The sequence below is a fragment of the Palaemon carinicauda genome, chromosome 44 (genome assembly GCF_036898095.1).
Source record: "Palaemon carinicauda isolate YSFRI2023 chromosome 44, ASM3689809v2, whole genome shotgun sequence".
Classification (NCBI taxonomy): domain Eukaryota; kingdom Metazoa; phylum Arthropoda; class Malacostraca; order Decapoda; family Palaemonidae; genus Palaemon; species Palaemon carinicauda.
The window spans coordinates 21,988,618-21,995,492 of NC_090768.1; the positions used below are offsets into that span (position 1 = coordinate 21,988,618).

General features: G+C 53.0%; 2 pseudogenes; both read left to right on the top strand.

The window, feature by feature from the left end:
- The first annotated feature begins 494 nt into the window (after positions 1–494).
- LOC137634596 (5S ribosomal RNA) lies at positions 495–613 on the top strand (annotated as a pseudogene).
- A 603-nt stretch (positions 614–1,216) lies between these two features.
- On the top strand, positions 1,217–1,335 carry LOC137634583 (5S ribosomal RNA; annotated as a pseudogene).
- Positions 1,336–6,875: the final 5,540 nt, after the last annotated feature.

The window sequence follows — 6,875 nt, forward strand, 5'->3', positions numbered from 1 at the left end:
TCTTGTAAGGAAGTATCTGAGACGGGAGTTCCGTAGTCGACCTCTCAGCCCTGATCAAGTTTGTCGAACAAACTTCGTCCAGCGTAGAACAGCAGAATCGATCAGACTGGTAACGAGGCGACAGGACTCCTTAAATCCTGGATCGGAAGGACGGGTACTTTCAGTTTCCATTCCATCCATCTTCCAGGGAGCTCGTGGAATTCAGCCTAGACTGCAGGTATTCCTGCTTATGATGCAGTGTGGCAATCCCGCCGTGGCATCGCAGGTTTTTTTCCCCAGAGAACTCTCCCTGCTTTCCTCATGGCCGCTCAGGGGCAGGCTTCCGCCTCCTTCGCTTTTTGGAGGTCTGGTCAACTCCGGTAGGCTCGGGTTCGACCTTCTTCAGCGCCGGGACAAGCTTCCGGATGCTTACCATGAGTGGGGGTTCATGGTATTTTGCTAGGAGCCTTCTCTTCTTCTGCCTCAACATCTGGAGTATCTGGCCATGATATTGAGTCAACGGCCTTACCACGTTGGAAACCCCGCTTCTCGTCCGTCCAGCGAGGTTAAGCAACGTCGGTTCTGGTCGGTACTTGGATGGGTGACCACCTGGGGACGCCAGATTCTGTTGCCACCTCCTCTGAGCCTTCCCTTCAGTTGACTGTGGCAAGGCTGAGGAGAGTCGCAGTACCTGTTCTCAGTCAAGCAGAGCTTTCAGCCCTACCTTGGAACGTTTCCTAGTTCTCCTAAAGGGAGCGGCAGAGTTCACGAACTCTAGGATTAGCACCCCCCCCTTGCAGGTTTTCGTTGGGAGGATGCTTAAGGTTACTCATCCGGATGACAACTTCCCGATGTCCATTCCCGCACGATCTCTGTGATCAGCCAAGGATATCGCGCCTGCCGTCTCTGTCAGCGAATTCAGTGTCTCTGAACCTCTTTGCCATAGGGCCTAGACTGCAGGTATTCCTGCTTATGATTCAGTGTGGCAATCCCGCCGTGGCATCGCAGGTTTTTTTCCCCAGAGAACTCTCCCTGCTTTCCTCATGGCCGCTCAGGTGCAGGCTTCCGCCTCCTTCGCTTTTTGGAGGTCTGGTCAACTCCGGTAGGCTCGGGTTCGACCTTCTTCAGCGCCGGGACAAGCTTCCGGATGCTTACCATGAGTGGGGGTTCATGGTATTTTGCTAGGAGCCTTCCCTTCTTCTGCCTCAACATCTGGAGTATCTGGCCATGATATTGAGTCAACGGCCTTACCACGTTGGAAACCCCGCTTCTCGTCCGTCCAGCGAGGTTAAGCAACGTCGGTTCTGGTCGGTACTTGGATGGGTGACCACCTGGGGACGCCAGATTCTGTTGCCACCTCTTCTGAGCCTTCCCTTCAGTTGACTGTGGCAAGGCTGAGGAGAGTCGCAGTACCTGTTCTCAGTCAAGCAGAGCTTTCAGCCCTACCTTGGAACGTTTCCTAGTTCTCCTTTCCTCATTGACCCGTCTATAGTTCCGAACGGTCGCCACAGGATAAGTTCCATGTGGGGTGGTCCAAGTTCCGGTGGTTTCAGGCAACGATTAACCGGACTTCCTGGCCCCTATGGGACCAGCAGAACTATTAGACCTGCAATGGGTGTTGACCTATGGAACCTCTTGATGGGAGTGGATATTCTCGTCCTTACCCCACATTCTTGATGCTGTTCTCGGACTCGTCAAAGAAAAGGGGGGGGGGGGGGGGCATGTTCCAGTCCAGGCCTATGGTCAGGACATGAAGGATACCTCTCCATCATTCAGGCAGGCTTAGGGGCTGTAGTCTGGCCCCTCTACGGATCCTACAGCTCCTGCCGAGTCGCTCCGTGCGCGTCAACTTCATGATTCTGGCGTGTTCTAACCAGCAGGGGACGCATTTTCACACCTTCACATCTTGCAGTAGAGATACCGAGATGATTGAGATACTCTCAATACCACCATCGGCTCTCATTCCAGGCAGAGGAATGTTCTCTCCGACTATCCGAGCAGAGCCTCGTAGAGAGAGTGTACCTGGGGGTCTTTGGCCTTGAGTAACCAGCAAGTCCTGGTCTGGGGGACCTGATCGCGACAGCTTGGAACCTCAAGCTTCCGCTGTTCTTCCCCCCAGTCTCAGACCCCGAGACTCTGGCAAGATGCATTCCGGTGATGGTGGGACAACTTCGATGCCTGCGTCTTCCCTCCTTTTTGTCTGTGGAGAATGGGTCTCAACAAGACCAGGTTGTCTGTCAACCTTTCAATGGGAGAAATCCACTGGGACTATGCGCAGAACGGTTTCTGGACCCTCTGCTTCCCCTGACGGAACTCCCGGGAGAGCTTCTCCCACGGACAGACTACTCAAACAACCGCACTGCAACATCTTTCACGAACCGGGGCGTCGCTTCGGCTTCATGCCTGGAGACACTACGCCTCCTCCTCAAGAAGAGACAACCCGCTACAGTCGCGGGACGGAGGTCGCGTCATCTGCGATAGTCATCCGCAGGGGTCTTCCAGGCGAAGTGAAGAGTCTTCGGTGGTTGGTGCCATGGGAGATATACCTCTTCCCTTGAGGCCTCTTCTCCAGCAATAACGGTCTTATTGCCTTTCGGCGGGAGGAAACTCCTTTCCGCTCTCGGCAATGAAGCCTGTCGCTCAGCCTTTCCCTGACCTTCAGGCTTAAAGGAATAACTTTTTCCTGCCCGCTGGATCTTTCCTCGCTCATGCGAAGCTACGATCGTCCCTGCCCTAGTCGGAGTGAGACCTCCAACTTGGAGCATGGCTCGGACTTTTTAGTCCCTTAAGAGATCTTCTCAAGACCCTTTACGACAGGCCTCTGACTTTATTCCGTCTTGGGTCTCCTGCTCACTCTGGCCGCGGCCAGTGTGTTAGCAATCTTCTTGGTCTTGTACGACTCCGCCCTTTCTAAGGAAGGGGGGAAGGCAACATTCAGGTTCACTCCTGAGTTGTTGGCTAGACTCAGAATCTTGGGGTCCCGGCCCTTCGGTCCAATTCCTTCAAGATTTCGAGTCTCCATTCTGTATCTGATGTCCCAAAACCTTCTCTTTCTTGCCAGTAAAGGAATCGAGAGGTTAGCTTCGGGAACAGCTGCAGTTTGTCCTCAGTTGCAGCCGATTTAGGAGCACAAGGAGGACACGGGGGAGAGTCACCAGTATACCTCTTCAGCTCGGACTCAAGGACATTCATCTCGACCTGTCTCCAGACCCTCCCCCGTCACGTCGCCCTACAGCACGATGTTGGATACATCGCAACGTTCCTCGCCTTCGAGTAATACTACTCTGTGACGCAGGTGCTACAAGCTGGAGTCTGGAAGCGTCTAATGACCTTCGCAGCCCACTTCTTGCAGGGCGTGACCCACAGGAGTTTCGATACGTTTTCTATCGCTCTGTGGTGGCTACACAACAGCTGGTCTAACCTCAGGCTCCTTTTTGGACAGGTAGCAGAAGGTTGAGGGCATTGTTATCAGGTTTTAGTCTGCATGAATGAAAGAAGTATGTCTGGCCCTTATTTCTTTCTTCATCATCCCCTCTACGGGGAAGCAGCATCCTGGTCTCTGCATAGCTGACCTCGAACCTCTGCAGGTAAACCATGCTTCCTTGTGTTCCGAGTATTGAGTCAATACTGTCGAGTTCCCCATACCCTGACGAGGTGGTATTGGGAACGTCCTAACCCAGAGTTCCTTCTGGAATTCCAGGTCAACTGCCTAGGACGGATCACACTTCTTCCTTCACACACAAGCTTATGTAGGCCACACGGTTCCTTGCGGAGCAAGGAACTTGTGAGGTGCAGGGACTCCTTTTCTCGAGTGCGACTCACTCGGACTCTGAGTCCCCGGGTAAAACCAAAGCAGGTATGGCTGGGGACTATCCACCCTACCTAAGGGGTAAGTCACCCAATGTAAATAGCGTGGTTTGTATTTCGGTTACGGAACAAATGACAAATTCGAAGATAATTTGTATTTTTCCTAACCATACAAACCTTAGCTATTTACACATATTTGCCTGCCAGCCCTGTCCCCCAAGACAAGTCCTACCTCTAAGTGAAAGTGAGCATTCACCTGTGTGTGAGGGGGGGAGGGGTAGCTAGCTACCACTCCCCTACCCCCCCGCTAACTAGCGCGGGGGTAATACACCCTCGTTAAATTCTAATGGCTCGCCATTTCAGCTGCGCTAAAAGGTAAACCCAATGTAAATAGCTAAGGTTTGTATGGTTAGGAAAAATACAAATTATCTTCGAATTTGTCATATCGCGTCCCGTTCATAACATCTCAACCTCCCCTGACGGCGAATCCAGTGTCGTTGAGCTCCTATGCCATGGGATTGGCAAAGGGGCTAGCCCTTCGGGCAGAAGTCGAGACCATGCTCAAGGAGGATGCTCTCCAGGAGGTCGTAGACGGCTCCCCAGGCTTCTTCGGTCGACTCTTTCTTGTAAAGAAGGCGTCTGGAGGCTGGAGACCCGTCATCGACCTCTCAGCCCTGAACAAGTTTGTCAAACAAACTTCGTTCAGCATGAAGACAGCAGACACGGTCAGACTTGCAGTGGGACCGCAAGACTTCATGTGCACACTGGATCTGAAGGACACATACTTACAGATCCCAATCCATCCGTCTTCCAGGAAGTACCTAAGATTCAACCTAGACAACAAGATCTACCAGTTCAAGGTGCTGTGTTTCGGTCTCTCCACATTACCTCAGATGTTCACCAGTGTTTTCACACTGATATCTTCGGTGGGCGCACAGGAACGGCATCCGTCTCCTCCGTTATCTGGATGACTAGCTGATCCTGGCAGACTCGGAGTCGACCCTTCTTCGACACCGAGACAGGCTTCTGGGAATTTGCCAAGATCTAGGGATCACGGTAAATCTCGAGAAGTCCCCTCTGCTCCCAACACAACGACTGGTATATCTAGGCATGATATTAGACACCAATCTCCACAAAACCTTTCCATCAGATGACAGGATAGCAAGGCTGAGGAGAGTTGCAGAGCCTTTCCTCAGTCGAGAAGACCTTCCAGCCCAATCTTGGTTACGTCTCTTAGGTCACCTAGCCTCCTTGGCCCGTCTAGTTCCCAACGGCTGCCTCAGAATGAGATCTCTGCAGTGGCGGGTCAAGTCCCGGTGGAATCAAGGCATCGATTCCCCGGACTCTCTGGTCTCGATAGGACCTGCGGAACAGACGGACCTGCGGTGGTGGCTGACCGACAACAACCTTCGAAAGGGAGTGGATCTTCTCGTCCTTCCCCCGGATTTGATGCTGTTTTCGGACGCATCAAAAGAAGGGTGGGGGGCCCACGTTCTGAACCAGAGGGCCTCAGGCCTATGGTCAGAATCAGAAAAGTACCTCCACATCAACCTGCTAGAGATGAAGGCCGTATTTCTGGCCCCTCAACAGTTCCAACAGACCCTGGCGGGCCACTCCGTGGTGGTGATGAGCGACAACACCACAGTAGTGGCTTATATCAACAAGCAGGGAGGTACCTTTTCACGACAGCTATCCCATCTTGCAGTAGAGATACTGAGATGGACCGAAGTCCACTCGATACGTCTATTAGCTGACTTCATTCCTGGCAAAAGGAATGTGCTCGCCGACAGTCTGAGTAGAGCTTCGCAGATAGTGAGTACTGAGTGGTCTTTGGATCCTCAAGTAGCCAACAAAGTCCTGACTTTGTGGGGTTCCCCGACAGTGGACCTGTTGGCGACAGCCTTGAATTTCAAGCTGCCGCTGTACTGCTCCCCAGTCCCGGACCCCAGGCACTCTGGCAAGATGCCTTCCAACAACGGTGGGACAACATCGACGTCTACGCCTTCCCACCGTTATGTCTGATGAGAAGGGTGCTCAACAAGACCAGACTATCGGTCAACCTGTCAATGACCTTAATAGCTCCGCTATGGCATCATGCAGAGTGGTTCCCGGACCTTCTGCAGCTCCTGATGGAACTCCCGAGAGGGCTTCCCCCACGACACGAGCTACTCATACAACCACATTGCAACATCTTTCACAAAGACGTAGCATCGCTTCGGCTTCACGCCTGGAGACTATCCAGCGTCTCCTCACTGAGAGAGGCTTTTTGCAACAAGTTGCTGAAAGGATGTCTTGACACCTGCGAAAGTCATCCACAGGGGTCTACCAGGCGAAGTGGAGAGTCTTCTGTGGTTGGTGTCGTGGGAGGGGTATCTCTCCCCTCGATGCCACTATTCCAGCAATAGCGGAGTTTCTCGTGTATTTGCGGGAGGAAATGAGCCTTTCGGTCTCGGCGGTGAAAGGCTATCGCTCAGCCTTAAGCCTAGCCTTCAGGCTGAAAGGAATAGACATTTCCTCCTCGCTGGAACTCTCCTTACTCATACGAAGCTACGAGCTTACCTGCCCTCAGTCGGAAGTGAGACCTCCTCCATGGAACGTGGTTCGGGTCCTCAGGGCTCTGAAGAGACCCCCGTTCGAACCATTACGCCAGGCCTCTGACCAACACCTGACTTGGAAGACTTGTATTCCTGCTCGCTCTGGCTTCGGCCAAGAGAACAGCTGCAGTCCGTCCCCGCGTGCAAGCTCTGTTTGTGAGCACGGGAAGGATGAAGAGGAGGGTCACCAAGAATACCATCTCAGCCTGGATTCGACGGACCATTCATCATGCCTTGAATCCAGACCCTCCTCTGTCACGTCGCCCTAGGGCACACGATGTCGGGCATCGCTACGTCCCTGGCCTTCAAGAGAAACTTCTCTGTGACGCAGGTGTTACAAGCTGGGATCTGGAAGCGTCAAACGACCTTCACAGACCACTAACTGTAGGACGTGACCCACAGGAGCCTCGATACTTTTTCTATCGGCCCTGTGGTGGCTGCACAACAGCTGGTCTAACCTCAGGCTCCTTAGTGGACAAGTAGCAGAAGGTTGAG